The 16,920-nt window shown below is 49.5% G+C and overlaps 1 pseudogene; it reads left to right on the forward strand.

Annotated features, from left to right (window-relative positions):
• The first annotated feature begins 2,894 nt into the window (after nt 1-2,894).
• Nucleotides 2,895-3,273, forward strand: LOC105089829 (large ribosomal subunit protein eL31-like; annotated as a pseudogene).
• The last annotated feature ends 13,647 nt before the right edge of the window (nt 3,274-16,920 follow it).

Genomic DNA, 16,920 nt, shown 5'->3' on the forward strand with positions numbered 1-16,920 from the left:
CAGGAGCTTCTGTCACCACCTGGAGTTTAGGTGTTTAGGCACCCACCCAGGTCGCTGTTACCTGGCCTGTCATGTCAGCCTTACCTTTGTCCCACAGTGCACTTTATGCCCAGCAGAATGGCCCCTTCCCCAAGTGCCCCAAATTCTCCCTTCTTCTGGACTTCGGCTCAGCCCATCCCAAAGCCTGAGCTAAGAGCCCCTGGCCCCACCCAAACGTATGCCATACCCCTATTGTGACATTCACCACGTTGTATTCGTCACCAAGGCCACTATTTGGGCTCCTTGGGGAACTTGGTAGGACAAACGCCCAGCTGGCTGGCAGGGACTGGAGGATTCTGTTATCTTTCTACAACTAAAGACTTGCAGAGGAGTCCAGCAGAGAGGCACCATTTTACCTGTATCCATGGTGACCATTTTTGTTTGTTTTGCTTTGTTTTCCCTTACATTGCTTCTTTGTTCAAGTAGTACATGAACAGGACTAAATCTGCAAGCAGTACCAAGGAATAAGCAGTGACAAGGAATGCTGCACCCTGGCCCCCTATCCCTGGTTTCCTGTCTCAGAAGCAACTCCTTTTACCAGCTTACATATTCTTACAGAGTCTGCATAAATAAGCACCAAACGTATCCTTGAGAAATACAGAGTTTAGCATACAATGTGTGTGGTCCTACTTCCTGCTGAGTTTCCTAAATATACCAAGGACTATGTGAGTTTGATATAAGAAAAAGAGACTATAAGCCTGATTTTTGAAATTTGGTTACATCTAAGGGAATAAAATCAACTGGTCACTGCTTTAATGGGAGAAATCATTTTCCCCAAACATCCAATTAACCTCAGAGGTCTTGTTGGAATTTGTAGGGGTACAGCAAGGCTGTAAAGCTTCTGTCACCCCTTCTTTCAAGCAGAGCTCACTGTCCCAGGAAAACTTCCAGTTTCCAAGGTCCAAAATGATTAAGCAGGCAATTCATAAATGAGCTTATTTTGGAGGAGAGGATCATCCTTTTGCCCCAAAGGCCAGCGACATGGCTGGGACATGAGCCCTGTGCTGGGCGAGAGAGGCAGGGGAGGTGGACTAGACACTAAGTGAGCCTGTCCATGGCTCTGTTCTGGTCCTGCCACCCTGCGGCCTCCTTGGCGACAAGACATCTCTCTCTCCCTGGATTGGAGCAGCTTGTGGGAGCCACAGGCATCAGCCAGCTCTCATTCTGGGAAAATTCTGCTGGGCAAGAGGGGACGCAGTGAGGCTTCTTCTCACTGGCTGCAACTCAGAGCCACAGACATCCTCCCGCCTCTCTGGGTCACCTGACCTGGCTAGGACAAGGAGGTCCCATGGCTGTTGGGAGAAGGGGGATGTACCCTGGTTCTATGCACTCTTCCACCTTTGGCTTTGTCCAGAGGGTCTGAAATCTCAGGGGACCTGTTAACATGCTGATTCCCAGGGCCCAGGACCCCTGGAGTCTGTCTCTGGAGGTCTGGGGTTGGGTCTCTGAACTTACATTTCCAACAAGCTCCTAGGTGATCTGAGGACCAGATTTTTCTTTCATTAACTACTTACTGAGGCCCAGATCTTGAACCCACTCTCATAGCCCTCCTCAGTGAGAAAAGGTGTAGCATGGTGTAGGGGACAGGTTCACTTTGAAGCCATACTCTGCTCCACCTCCTAGCTGTGAGACCTTGAGTAGGTCACTATCCATAAGTTTCCTTACGTATAATATGGGAATAAAAAGAGAATCAGCCTCCTGGGTGAAGTTTAAATAATAGAATGCACATAAAACACTGACTATGTGCCTGACACCTAGTAAGCCTTCAACAAAAGACTTTCTCCATCAAAGGGTAGGCCACTTAAGCCTTTGGGTAGATATGACTCTCAATTATTTAGAATGAGTTATTGCCACACAAGGAATCAGGCCCAATTCCCATTTCTTTATCACTCGTCACTCAAGTATTTTGGCAAGTGAGTCTTGAGAAATGGAGATGCCCCTACTTCCAGTCCTTGTTATTTTCTCTTCCTCATCAACACCCTCTTCCTGCCTCAGACAGACACACTCCCAGTGCCCTTCATCCTGTGGGTTGGTGGAGGGGTGCGGGGGGTAGGGAGCTCCTCCAGTTCCACAGTCCTGGCTCCCGTTTCTCCCTTGGGTTGGAGAAGAAAAGTATAAACGGCACTGCCAGACCAGGAGAGGAAAAGGTGACAAACTGGAGGTCACATCCCTCCTTCCTCCCAGAAGGAGAAAAGGCACCTCGCCAGCGGGGTGTGTGGGTGAGAGGGTCACACCTGTATCAGCCACCAAGTCTCTCCATCAAGGCTTCCACTTAATGGCCCTGAAAGCAGAGGCCACAGTGAGGAGCCAGTGTTCCCAAGTCACCTCCCCACATGGCACGTCTCGAAGAAGGAGTAGGTAACCACAGTCCCAATGGACTCTGGCAACAGTAGCTTCAAGCTTTAGGGAAGCTATGAAAGTAAGTAAAACTAAGGGAATTTCAAGGAAACAAGGATGTGCATGCATGCACACATGTACCTGTACATGTGTACACACACACACACACACACTCGATTCTTCTGAAAAAGTGGGTTGGGAAACAGCGAGTGCCCTGAATGGAACACTAGATGAAGGATGGCTTGGCTCCCCAGGCTTCACGGGGCCAAGGGCAAAGGGGGCTGCCCTCGTCCAAGTCACCAACTCTTTCTTTGTTGACATCTGCACCTTCCTCACTTCTGCCCTTGCCCCCTACAATCTGCTCTCAACAACCAGGGTGTGCTTCATAAAATGCAAATGTCATTCTATCTCCACCCCTGCCTCAAACCCTCAATGGCTCCCCATTTATTTCCAGATAAAGACCCATGTCCTCCTCCCACAATCCACTGCACCCTTCTTTTCCAACCCTGCCAGGCAGAATGGTTCCCACAAGGAAGGGGGGCAAGAACAAGAAGGGCCGGTCGCCATCATCAAGGTGGTGACTGGAGAATACACTATCAACATTCACAAGCACATCCACGGAGTGGGTTTCAAGAAGCATGCGCCTTGGGCACTCAAAGAAATTCAGAAATTTGCCATGAAGGAGATGGGAACTCCAGATGTGCGCATTGACACAAGGCTCAACAAAGCTGTCTGGGCCAAAGGAATAAGGCACGTCCCAAACCATATCCATCTGCGGTTGTCCAGAAAAGTAATGAAGACGAAGACTCACCAAACAAGCTCTATACATTGGTTACCTATGTACTTCTCATTACTTTCAAAAATCTACAGTTAATGTGCATGAGAATTAACTGCTGATTGTCTAGAAATAAAGTTCTAGAACCAAAAAAAAAAAAAAAAAAAAAGACCCAAGTGCTTACAAAGCCCTGAATCTCTTGGCTTTCACTTACCTTTCAAACTCCATTTTCAATCATCTGTATACTCTATAGCCACATCACCACTTAGTTCCATTCTTCACGCTTCTCCAGCCTCTGGGCCTTTTCACATGCTATTTTGCCTCCTCCTGGATCATTCTTTTCCTCCTTCCCTTAGCAAACTTCTCATTCTTCAAAATTCAGTGTAAATGTCGCTCAGTCAGGAAGCCCTTCCCTTACCTGCTCTCTCTAGTCTATTTTGGGACCCCTAGTCACACCTTCCCAGGCTGCCCTGTGTGTCCCCTTCCTAGCTCTCATCATATGTGTAATTATTTGTCCAATGTCTATTCCTTGTCCCCAGCCTACAACCTCTATGAGGGCAGAGCTGGGTCTTCTTAGTCACTGCGCAATACATTTTTGTGGAATTAATTATACTCAGGGGGTACTAGCATGTCATCTTGGGGTAAAGAACAACAGCCTTTACAGAGTTAACCTTTAAAAAAAATAAACAAAATATTTGAGCAAAAGGTAGTAGAATTGTTATAATTTTTCTTTTAGAAATCCTTGCAGGTGGAAACCCCTAACTTACAAAGTTAGGGAGTCATTTTTGCTAGGACAGGTTACAGATTACAAAAAATTAACCGTGCCCTCCAGTGTATTGGCAGTTTCTCAAAGAACATTTGAAGGATAAAATGGAAGGGCACCAGGGACACAAGAACTAAAACCTTAAAATCCAACTAAAGGTAAAATCTCACCGTGGTCCGCCCTCCTGCCTCAGGCCTTTGGAATTCTGTTCTCTCTGCCTAAAGCACCCTCCCCTCTAGCCCTTCTTCGCCTTGAGCACAACGTCCCTCCCTCCTCTCTCTGTAGGCCTAGGGCTTTCAAGGCTTTCAGGACGCTACGCAAACTTCCCCGCTCTAAGAGGAACGCTCCAGTCAGACGCCTGCACGCACGTACGAACACAAGGCACGCACGCAAAGGCACGTACGCATGTACGCACGCAAGGCACGCAAGTACGTACGCACATGCGGCTAGCGCTTCTTTCTCGAGGGTCGGCCCACCTGGCCCGTATTCCCCAACTGGCCTGGGTTACGGCTGATTGTTGTTACAAGCCGGTTTTCCTACCTCATATGAGTTCCCCGATGGCAAGATGTGTTAGTCATTTGCAAAAACTCCTTTATTTTTCTATCCTATTTATTTTGAGATTCCTGCTTGTTTGAGATATTTTAATAGTTTCATGGAGGTTAGAGCTGAAAATGTCTTTAAAGATGATAATAATAATAATACAGTAACAGCTGCCATTTGCCAAGGCTTGCCTCTGCCAGGCTGTATTCTAAGAAGGCATGGTATACACGACGTTCCAACAAACAGCACGAAAAAGGTGGGCTCTGTTGTCATCCCATTTTTATAAATGAGGAAACTCAGGCCCAGAGAAGTTAAGCAACCTGCCCATGGTCACACAGCTGGTGAGCAATGAAGCCGGTGAGTCTCCCATGAAGCATAGTAAGCACAGGGCCTAGGGCCATAATACTTTTAAGGGCCACAGAAATGTTTTAATTTCTATAGGAATAAGAGGCAAAAAGGTGAAAATTTAAATTGAAGCAAAATTTTAACATATAACATTAACATATGTGTCTTTATACTAATGTTGTAAAATATAATTTTTACTTTTTTTTCTTTCTTTTTTTTTTTTTAGGAAGAAGGGATTTGTGAAGGCAAAGTGCTCTAAAAGACCCACAAAAGTCATAATGTGGGCCCTGATGGAGTCAGAAGTCAAATCAGGTCAGTATGGACCCAAAGTTCTTGTTTTCACTAGTCTAATCTAACCCCTTATTACAGGTGAGGAAATTGAGATCCAAAGCCACACGACAAATGGATGGCAGAGCCCAGCAGACAATGCAGGTTTCCTCTGGTCCAACCATGGTACCCTGTGGTTTGACAGCACCACCTGGTGGTCTTTCAGGGAACTTCCCTTCAGTCAAAGGATGAAGCTAGAGCCAGGGCAGAAGTTCACATAACCCCAAGAAGTAGCTACCATTCTGCCCTTGGACTCCATACTCAGTAGTGGGGAAGCCGGGCCAAGGCGCCAACTCCATGCACTCTCTTTAGGTTGTCATCAGAATTCACACATACCCCCTACACACACACACACACACACACACACACACACACACACACCTCCCAGAGTAACAGAGTAACCCTCAGACTTAATATTTATAAAATGCCTAGATCGGCCCTGTTCAATACAAATAGCATGAGTCAATTTGCAATTTGAAATTTTCTAGTAGCCACATTAAGAAAGCAAAAAGAAAACTAATTTTAATAATAGATTTTATTTAATATAGGGGGTCAGCAAACTACAGGCAGTGGATCAAATCTAACCTACCACCTGTTTTTTTAAATAAAGTTTTATGAAACAATAAATCCATGCCCATCTGTTTATGTATCAGCCATAGCTGCTTTTACATTGCAACAGAGTGGGGAGGGTGTAGCTCAATGGTAGAGCAGGTGCTTAGCATGCATGAGATCCTGGGTTCAATCCTTAGTCCCTCCATTAAAGAAGTAAATAAACGAACCTATCTCCCTCTCTCCCCAAAACAAAAAAACAATACATTGAAACAGAAAAGTTGAGTATTTGCTTTGTTCAGATGGATGGCCCACAAAACTGAAATTTCTCATACCTAGTCCTTAACAGAGAAAGTCTGTTGATCCTTGATTTAACCCACAATATCCAGATTTGGTCATTTCAGCATGTGATTCAATATTAAAATTATTAATGAGCTATTTTATGTTTTTTATCATACTAAACCTCTGAAATCCATTATGTCTTTTATACTTACAGCACATCTTAGTTTGGATGAGACACATTTCAAACGCTCAGCAGACACATGTGGCTCATGACTATGAAATTGGACAGTGCAGCCTTAGAATAAGGCCAGCACATAGCAAATGTAACATAGGTGCTCATTAAATACAGAAATAAATAGGTTCTCCAGAAGAACTAAGCCCTAACATCCTGGAACAGCTTGTAATGAATCAGCCTCTTTCCCATGCTTCTAGAGTGTGCTAGCTATGTGGTACCATCCTTGGGAGAATTGAAAAAATAGTTATTCAAATCATGTTCCGGAAGGCTTACTTTATTTGCAAAATCCCAGCGAGAAAAGCTGCCGTTGTGACAGCCTATCCTCTTCTAAGCAGCTTTGTAGACTTGCTGCTGATAGACAGCATTGTAATAATAATTAATATAACTCATATATGTAGTGCCAGGCACTTGCTAGGCATTTTCTGAGCATTGTTTCATTTAATGACAGAAATAACTGACCTTCCTCAGGAAGCCTACCCCGACCCCCATGCTGGCTCAGGTGCCCCTTCTGTGCTCCAAAAATGCCCATTTCCCTCCTGCTCACTGTTCTCACTCTGTACGGTGAGCTCCAAGAAGATCTGTCCCCGCTGTGCCCCAGGGGCCCCTGGGAGCTATCAGGTCAATGTGTGTTGCATTCAGTCAAATGACCCTGAGGAACCCAGGCGGTATCTGGCATTTGATTACATCCAGCAGGTGTTTGTCACATACCTCTTGTGCGAGGCTGCAGTGCAAGTTCCAGCAGAATCACATGCACACACGGCCTTTGCTCATGCTCTCTGCTTCTTGCTCTTTCCCACTCAAGAACTTTCCCAAAGTTGGTAAGGAAAACCCAGGCAAGTTAGCCCGATTTGCAGTTTTAAAACTACTAGCTCCTTTGTGGAGTTTCAGGCTAAGAGGCAAACCAGGAAAGACCCAGAAAATTCCTCTGGGGATGATCCTCACAGAGCTGTTGGTTTGCCCAGTTCTTTCTCTGGCCAGTCTGAGGGGCTGCTCTTTGGCCAAGTCAGGTAGAAGCGTACCACAGGGCCCTGATTAAGCCAGATGTGCCCGTGAGCATTTTGGTGTCACAAAGAGCTGTGTGCAGGATGACTCCCTTGGCTCCCTACATGCCCAAGCCCTTGTAAGCAATGAGAGGCTGTGTGCACCAACGCTGGATAGACTGCCAGGTAGGGACATCTGACATGTCTAGGATTCCAGGAGGGAACTCATCCCAAGGAAAGGAGGAAGGTGCATTAAGATGACACCAATAACTAAAGTTTAGCTATCAGAAGGCAGGTGTTATGCATTGGATGTGTCCCATCGAAAAACATATGTTGAAGTTCTAACTGCCAATACCTCAGAATGTGACTTTATTTGGATATAGAGTCATAGAAGATATAATTAGTTAAAATGAGGTCATACTGGAATAGTGTGAGCCCCTAATTCAGTGTGACTGGTGTCCTGATAAGAAGATGGCAATCTGAAGGCAGAGACACAGGGAGAACACCACGTGATGACCCAGGCAGAGACTGAATTTTGCAGCTGCAAATCAGTGGAGGCTGAGGATTGCCAGCAAACCCTCAGGAACCAGGAAGAAGCCAGGAAGGTTCCCCTGCAGATTTCAGAGGGAGCATGATTTTTAGACTTCTAATTTTCAGAACTGTGAGACAAATTTCTGTTGTTTTAAGTCACCCAGTTTGTGGTCCTTTGTTATGGCATTCCTAAACTCATACAGGAAGGGACTTGTGAATTTAGGGTGGTGGCTGAGCTCAAATCCACCCAAGAGCAGCCACAGGACACATCGGGCTCCACAGCAGAGATGGGCTAAATGTTTGAGGATCTTTTCTCCTCTTCTTCCTGGCCACCCGCTCACACAGCATTCCCAGACTTCTCACATCTACAAGTCATGTGACTCGTTCTCACCAGCAGAATGTGACAGGAAGTGACATTTGCCAGCTCCTGGCCAAGGTGGTCAAGGTGGGCGTGTTCTCTCCAGGCTCTGTCTCTTCCCTCGTCCCCCAGTTGTGGGTAGAAGATTCAGGGAACAACTCTGAGGCCCTAGGAGATGGTAGAGCCACCAGATGGGAGAAGCCTGGATCCCAAGACCAGCCTGCGGCAGGTGGCCCACCTGACATCAGATTGCACTGTGCTGTAAGAGATACATCCTTATTTTTTAAATAAGTTTAAGTGACTGGGATTTCAGGGCTGTTTGTTATAGCAGTGAGGCAACACTGACCCATGCAGGTTCTTGGGGATGAGAGAAACGGAAAGAAAACATGGAACAACTTCTGTCCTGAACTGTGGGATACTGGGACCGAGTAGTTCTGCTGTAGGTCCTTCAACAGAGTGTAGAGAGTAAGGACAGGGAGAGGACCCCTGTCCCCTGAGCACCTGACGGACTTAATGAGCCCCTCCTCTGCTCCCAGCCTGCAGCTAGAGCACTTGGAGGTTCCATGGTTTCCCTCAGGAGAGCAGCACTGCTGGTGATGGTGTGGGTGGGGAGCCCTGCAAGGGGCTGAGCCCCGTGAGGGCAGACAAGAGGCAGCAGGTGGGCCCCCCAAGTCCCAGAGGTGCACCCCACCCACGGTAACACTCGTGCCCATTTTTTCCCGGCAGAGGAGGCAGGGATGGAGAGAGGGAGGGTGGGTGGGTGGGGTTGGCAATGTCTCTGCTCTGCAGGGTCCAGATGGGCCCTGGGAGAAGGAAGCAGCAGCTTCCGAACCCCCAGTGGGTTCACATTAGCTGGTCTGTTCGCCCTGGAAAGTTGAAGACACTACTTTTGATGTAAAAGGTCTTTGTGATGGATTGGGACCGGGCGTGAGTTGGAGCCCTGGTGTCCTTCATGGTGTCGCCTGGAACACAAGGGCCCAGGTGAGCAGGGGCCACCCCTCCTCCTGCCATCCTGACCCCAACCCAAAGGGCTGAGGGTCAAACAGGCAATCACTGCCACAGCTGCCTCAGTTGTTCAAACAGTGATGTTTCTGTGCAGTTAGGAACAGCACTGCCCCTTGGATGCCTTGACCCCTACCTCAGGCCTCCCCTTCCTTCCTAGGATCCAATAGTTAAAGGGTACATCTGGGAACCTCAACACCCTGCTTTGGCTCCATGACCAGGATCTGCCTGGGTGGGTGGCACTCAGGTCATTCTAATTGTTAACTACTTTGACCTCCTTCTTACCCCAAGCCCACCGCTCATCACATTTCTCCCTTTGTCTAGTGACACCCCGCCCATCCCAGTGCTCCACAGTCAGCACTACCAGGGTCCTGTCCAAGGCTGAACTGGCTCCCCAAATGCCCATAGGCTGCAAATCCTGCCTGTGGAATTAATGATAATAATAATAATAATGATAATGTTAATACCAGTTACCATTTCTTGAGCATTTACTATGTGCCAGGCACCAGACTGGTGCTTTCTATGTATAAAAGGCATCTGGAGCTGACCCAGCTGGGGCCCAGACAGTGCCTTCAATCCTTCTTCCCATGGCTGTTTGCACCCACTGGGATGACGCAGCTCCTGTCTGAAACTGTTGGGGAAGGGGGACAAGTGGTCAGCAGAAGGTCTGTCATCTGTTCCCCATCTGGCCTCTGAACTGGCTGGGTTAGGGGCATGAGGCCAGAGGGTTACAGAATGTTCCAGAGCTTCTGGGAGCAACTGAGGGCTTAGCAGAACCACTATGGAAGAAAACAGTCTCCCTGTCTGGGCCCCAAACCCAGCACTGCCCTAGTACCCAGGGGGCATCCAGAATCAGCTCCCCAGCAGGCCTTCCCTGACCACCCCATCTCCCATAGCAGCCCCCTAGTCTCCATTTCCTCCTAATGTCTTTCTATAGCTTTGACCGTCAAGTGTGGTCCATGGGCTGGCAGCAGCAGTGTCATCTGGGAGCTTGTTAGAAGTGCAGAATCTCGCCCCATCCCTAACCCCACTGCTGGATCAGAACCTACATTTTAACAAGATCACCAGATGGCTCCTGTGACGGTGAAGATTTGAAAAGTGCAGCTGGGTAGCACGGACCACTGCCTGACACTATATCATATATCCGTGTGTGCTGTCAGCCCACTCTGAGGAGCCATGTCTGTCTTGTTTCCTGTTGTCCATCTCGGAACAAAAAGAGCCTGACACACATCAGGTGCTCAATAAACACTCATTAAATGAATGAATGAACCAGAATTCAAACCCAGCCTCATAATTTCAAACTGAGTCACTCTTCTGTGCCTGTTCATTCACTAAATCATTTTGGGGCAGAGCTGGGATTCAGTGATTCCAGATCTCCCTCAACTGGCTGTTCTGAATGACAGGACTACAGGTTAAATGAATGAATGTGTGTCCTACCCACCTCATGGGGCTTTGTGAGGATAGTTTCTGTTCAGAGTGCTTTTTCCTCAAAAACTCTGTGACATACAAATGGAGGGACTAATTTATTCCCATTTTTCAAATGAGGAAACAGGCCTGGAGAAGATAAGGTTCTTGTTCGAGCTCACACCACTTGGAAGTGGTGGGGACAGGATTTGAACTCACACTTTCTGACTCCAAATCAAGGCCTCACTCCCTAGTTCATATTCATTTATTCCACAGTTGTCGAGTGCCAGCCCTAAGCTGGGAGCTTGGAGGTTACAAATACAGTTAACTAAGAAGTCCTAAGGAACCCCAAGGGCTCACCAGGCTAGGTGGATACTCAAGAAATGGTGACGCAGTGGGACCAGTGCTTGTTGCAGAAACAGAAAGATGGGCTCAACTAATCTGCCTGGAGGACTCTTGGAAGACTTCCCAGAGGAGGTGACATGAAAGTTAGCAGAGGGAGGGTCAGGAGGAGCATTCTAGGTGGAGAAACCAGAATATGCAAAGGCCTGGAAGTCCTGCTCAGAAAACAGTGAGCCAGAGGGATGCGCTGGTTAGTGAGTGGATAAGGGATGAGGCTGGGCCTGCCTGAGAAACCCTGGAATGGCAAGAGGGTGGTGGCCCTTACCCACATGCCAGCCATACTCCCAGGATGACAGGATCGCGTACAGAAACTTCTCCTCCAGCTTCTGTTGATGCCGCTCCTGGAGGTATAAGTCCCGGCCTTGGCCATCGTGGGAGATGCCTTGGAAGAGCAGCTGCAGGGTGCTCGGGGGGACCTGCCTCATTGCTAAGCCCTCTGGCTTGGTCTGGCCTGTTGACCCTCGAGTTGCTCTTTGGGCCTCCCAAACTCGGTCTCCCTTGGGCTGAGGGCCCTGGACACCCACTCCCCTGGACAGCCGATCCTGGACCTCCCTGGTCTCCAGCTTGCTGTCACGGGAGCTAGTGGCTGGTGATGGCCCCACTCCCAAGGCTGACCTGAAGGGGGCCCGCTGGAGCCGCTTCCTGGGCATGGGCCCCTCCTTTGGGAGCTTGTGGCCATAGTTGATGTTCCAGGCAACCCTGGCAGCGACCTCCTTCTGGATGTGTTCCTGCCAGCAGGCTTGGTTCTGGGAGGTGAACAGATGCCTCATGGCGGTGGGGGAGAGGGTGGGGAAGGGAGGAAACATTCTGCAGCCTGTGTTTGCACTGCTGGTGCCTTGTTTCCAAGGATATGTGCAGCCAATGAGGTCTGTGTTGCCAAGGCCCTACAGGAGAGGAGGGGCTGGGCTGCTTAAGGGACTGGGGGCCACCTACAGACAGTGTGACAGACCAGGCTAGAAAAGGGAGCAAAGGCGACACTACCCAGGGTGCCTGGCAGAGGGCTATTTTCTGCCCTAGAGGGCCCAGGCCTCCCCCACTATACCCAGAGGGTACCAGGTGGCACATGGGGTTCCACAGTCTCTATTCCATTCAGCAAACCCCAGTGTACACCTACTATGTGCCAGGCACCCAAGGGGGTCCAAAGAGAGGCCCAGTCTCCACCCCCAGCAAGCTCTGGACACTTGGCTGGGGCCGAGTTCCTCAGACACACTCTGCCACTGCATGGCCTCATCTGTACAGTGAGATAATCATGGGAACTACCCTAATGTCGAGAATGACAGGACAGTGTATAACCACCGGGGACAGTGCCTGGCTCAGAGGAAGCTATCAAAAATGTCAGCTGACGATTAAAAAGCACCTGCCAGGTACCAGCTGCCAAGCTGTGCTCTGTATGCCTTAAGCATCCCTCCTCCGTCACTGGGGCTCTCACCACCTCCTTTCCAGGTGGGGAAGTGGGGGTGGGAGAAGTGCTGTGCCTGCCCCAGGGCACACTGCTGTGTGTGGTGGTGCCTACTCTGTGCCAGGCCCTGGGCTGGGGGCTGTACCGAGTGACCTCACTCAGTCCTCCCACTGGCTTACTAATAGGCTCTGTCTTATGTCAGTTTTTCAGATGAGAAAACTGAAGCTCAGCAATGTTAGATGGTTGCACCGGGACTGACCCCAAACCCCACATCTGTGTTTCAGACACAAAACTCTGACAGAATGTTGACAAGCATCATGAGAAAGGCACAGGCAGGGTGAGGCAGAGGAGGACCCACCGGTCACCTCAGCAGCACCAGTAGTCAGCCTCCTGGATCCTCACACCCTCTGCTGGGTGTGCTCTCCTTTATTCATTCAACATTCACTTGCTCTTGACCCTGTGCCAGGCACTAAGGGTATAGGCTTCCTGCCCTGAAGGTTTCTCAGTTCAGAAAACTGGACAGAGGGGCAGGCAAGGAATTAGGAGGATGGTCCAGGAAGTCTTCCTGGAGGAAGTGTCTTTTAATTTTGACTGAACCATGAACACTGCACACTGGCTCTGTTGCTAAGGGGTGGGGTGAGGGAAGGATGGAGGAAGAAAAGTTAGGGGGCTGGACCCTGGGGTCAAATGGTCATGGAGCAGGGTCTGATGCCAGAACTCAAGAAAGCTCCTGGGTCGAGACTGCCCCCTCCCCCAGACTGGTAAGTCCAGGTGTCTGGAGCAGAAGAGGGAACAAGTGGGTGTCCCCTTCCTCGGCGCTTCAGAGACCCCTTGCGTTCCTGACAGACCACTGGGCTGCCCTCGGTGCCCTGCAGTTCCTGTGTCCAAGGCGACCTCTGGCGGTCGTCGTGACAACAGCCCATGTGGCAGACAACCAGACCTGCAAGTGGACAGGCTCCCCCAGAAGGGGAGGGGAGTGGGAGGGTGCAGGGAAGTGCCCTCAAAGTGCTGCCTTCCAGTGGGTCCCAGAACAGCCAATGGCCCACAAGGAGAACCGCCTTCAGATTCAGTTCCTGTGTCTGTGGGAACCAACCCTGTGCCAGGCCCCTGTGAGCTGCACACAGCCTTCTGACCCCGTTCAAGGCCCCAGATTTTTTAATTCAGACTTTCTGGGTTTTAACACGATCTTGATCATCACTCACACACTCTGAGCCCTGGCAAACTCTGTAAAAAACTGGGGATAATCCTGAGTCAGTGCCTGGCATTGTTATTTGCAATTTTTCTTACTCTAGAATTAAAAACTTATTTAAAAGCCACCAGTAACCTCTGGGAAGATGTGGGGCAGGCGGCAGGCCTGTGCTAAGGGAAAAGGGGTCAACTGCTTCTCAAAAGCCAGGGGAGGCTGGGGGGTGGGGGAGGGGTGGTGTGAGCAGGGACACAGGTGCATCTGACTCACCTGGCTCTCCTCCCACCTTTCCCGCCATGCCCCCAGGCTACCAAGGACCCACCCTACCCACTCCCAAGGATGCGGTCCAACCTTAATCTCCAGACTTGGGCTCTGTCCATAAGGGCCTCTCCTAGGACTTAGTGCTTATCTGTCTTTAAAGTAGCCCCTCTGGATTTAAGCTCTCAGAGCCAAAGAATCATTTTAGGCACCTTGCATGAGTAATAGTAATTTTGTGAACCTTACCACGGAGTGGATACAGTGATATTCTTCATGTGCATTTTTGTCAGTTAACTCCAGAACACTCTATGGGGTAGATCCCATTACCCTGTTTCATGGGAGAAAAAATGGAGGCACTGTTTTCAGTGAGGGTAAGCAATCTGCCTGAGGTCAAGGCAGGACCAGGATTTGAACTTACTAGCCTGTGCTAATAACCATGTCACTAAATGTCTTCCCCACAAACCACCCTTTCCCTCACTGAGGCACCCCTTCCACTGTGCCTTGGGTTGCTGAATCTTGCCAACTTTCAGGCAGCCCCTCTCCCAGCAGCTCTGGGTCGGGGAGGGCCTGCCGAGGCCAATCAAGGGATGGATGGGTTGTGGGACCATTCTAGAGGTTACTCTTGGGATGGATGTTTCCTATGATCTTCCTATTTTATGGATAAAGGCACTGAGGCACAGAGAAGCCTGAGGTGTTTGAGCTGGGGAGTAGCAGAGCTGGGATTGGAATCCAGACTTGAACCTGCAGCATCTGACCTGCTGCTTTCTAAGCATTTCTTACACATTAAGGTTATTGTCCTGTACCAACTGGGCCTGAAGCTGGCATTTCTGGGGCTTGGTGCCTCTGCCAAGACATCACTCTCCTCTGAGATCATCCCAGCAGTGTTCAGCTTCAGCTTTGCCCTAAGAATGCCCATGCCGACAGGGAGAGGCATCCTGGTGCCAGGGAGGGCGGTGGTCAGGGCAGAGGGAGTAACATGAGCAATAAAAGGCTTTGCAGGTTCTTTCATCCCCGAGCTTTGTCCTGGGGAGATAAGCACGCCCCAAATATGAAAACGCCCTTGGAGGTGAGCCAAACATCAGGCTCGTAAATCCCCCATCTCCTGCCTGCCTGCTTTGGAGAACTCTTGAGGAAGAGAGAAGGGGTGTGGGGTAGGCCACCCTAAATTCCTTGCACATGAGCTGGTCCCCTGTAGGCTCAGGGGCCCAGACAAAAGCCTTATCACAAAGCAAAAAAGATCCCTTTGTTTAGAAGGATTCCTCCCACCATGTGTTTGGGCAGCATCCTGAGGACAAAGCCAGAGGGGGAAAATCTTGGGTTTAGGCTTGCCTTGAGCGATGTGACATTTTCACTCCCTCTTGGAGTTATGATTTGCTATTGTGAGGAGAAAAAGAAAATTAGCTAAACAAGATGTGTTTCTGGGAAAAAAGAGTTTTCATTAGTGAAATACTCTGATTATAAAAGCTCCTTCCACCCCACAAGTTGATGGAGACTTGGAAAGATTCCATTCCTTTGGCCAAACACTAAGGCCAAAGGGCACTTAAATTAACGATTTTGCTCCCCATTTAAAATACAAATTTGAGGGGTTGACAAGAGTTGAGCATTCATTTTGCCATTAACCTTTAATTCTGCTAATTTTTAAGTCTGTGCAATTTTAAATGAAAATTAAATCCCTATGCGCCAGACTCATTTTACATCAAACTCATTAAAATGCAGCTTTCAAGGACCCTTTGAAGTCTTAAGACTAGACATATGGTCAAGGGCCCACGTGTTTATAAGTGCATTGGAAACAAAGAGACATGTTAATAAAATGTTTCCTTCTTGGCAGCATTGCTGATGAGTGCTTCCCTGGGTGCAGAAAGAAATTCAACCAGGAAGAGGCTGGAAGGGGGCAGGCCTCCTCTGGGTTGGAGATCTCTGCAGGGCAGCTGCTGTCTGCCTAATCTCCATCGGCCACCAAAGGGTGATGGCCAGCCAGCTCTTGGTTGGAAAGGGGCAAAGTCAACCAGTGAAAGTCAGAAAGGACCTGGCACCTGGCCTGTCCAGGATCAAGTTTAAAAGTTTTCAAGGTGTTTGCAACAAACAATAGTCAGTTCCCATAGGAGCAAGTAAGAGTTGCCCTGTGGTTCCAGCCACTGACCAGCAGAGAGATTCACAGATTTCACCCTGCGATGTCTTTGACATAAGCAGCAGGGAACTCCGAGGTGCAGCCTCGGGTGCTACCAAGCAGCCTGTCTAGGAGGTACGTCACCTCTGGCAGAGACAGCAGTGGCCAAGACGCTGACAGCTCCCAGTGGGATTTCATCTGATCCTCAGGCTCACCCCCGCACGCTCTGAGAGGCAAAGCAACCTTCTGGAGGCCAGCCAGTGAGAGGCTAAGCCAGCTTAAGCCCTAGCATACCTGATGCCCAAGTCCAGCTGTTAATTTACAGATGCTGCCTTCCCAGAAACCAGCCAGGCTTCAACAAGGTATAGAAACCAATGGCTGGGCCCCTGTGCTCCTCTGTGGGCAAACACAGCCTCTGTGGCCTCTCCAGACCCACTGGACAGAGCCTGCACTCCCCAGAGCCCATGGACCTCCTGCGGTCCATAAAGTCATTCACAGCACAGGCCCACAGAAACCTCCTTCCCTCCCATCTTCCTCCCACCTCTCAGAGGTACACAAATTGCATCCTGATCAACAGCTGCGTATCAGGAAGAAACACACAAAAGGACCTAGAAGCGTCTTCCTTCTCTGCCTTTCCCTCCACCCCTCACCTCCAGTGCAGGGCTGGGGGGCCAACAGGGACTCCCTATCACCATGACGACTGCCAGGGGCTTGCCTAGGGGTGGGGAGCTCCTGGGTCCCCTTGCTTCTATGCTCCTGCTCCCACAGTGGGATAACTTGGGAGGTAAAGCTCCCACTCGGGACAAAAGGCGGGGACCCAGGGTCTGCCCCAAGTGAGCTTTGGGACTGCAAATGTCACTGCAGCACCTGAGTAAGTGTCGAGGGTAGGAGGTGGCAAGGGGCTAGGTATGTCCTAAGGATGAGGCAAGCAGCTCTCTGAGCAAAAAGGAGAAGCAGACGGGCGAGGAACTGATGGGGGGAAGAGGAGTGGGGTGGGCGGGGCGGCACCATGAAATCCAAACCCTGCTGTACAAAGGTGGTAGGATGACAGGTGTCACAGCTTCTTACCTGAATAAACTCCCTAAAATGAGGGTTTCCCAG

This window comes from Camelus dromedarius, chromosome 17 (assembly GCF_036321535.1).
Source record: "Camelus dromedarius isolate mCamDro1 chromosome 17, mCamDro1.pat, whole genome shotgun sequence".
Classification (NCBI taxonomy): Eukaryota; Metazoa; Chordata; class Mammalia; order Artiodactyla; family Camelidae; genus Camelus; species Camelus dromedarius.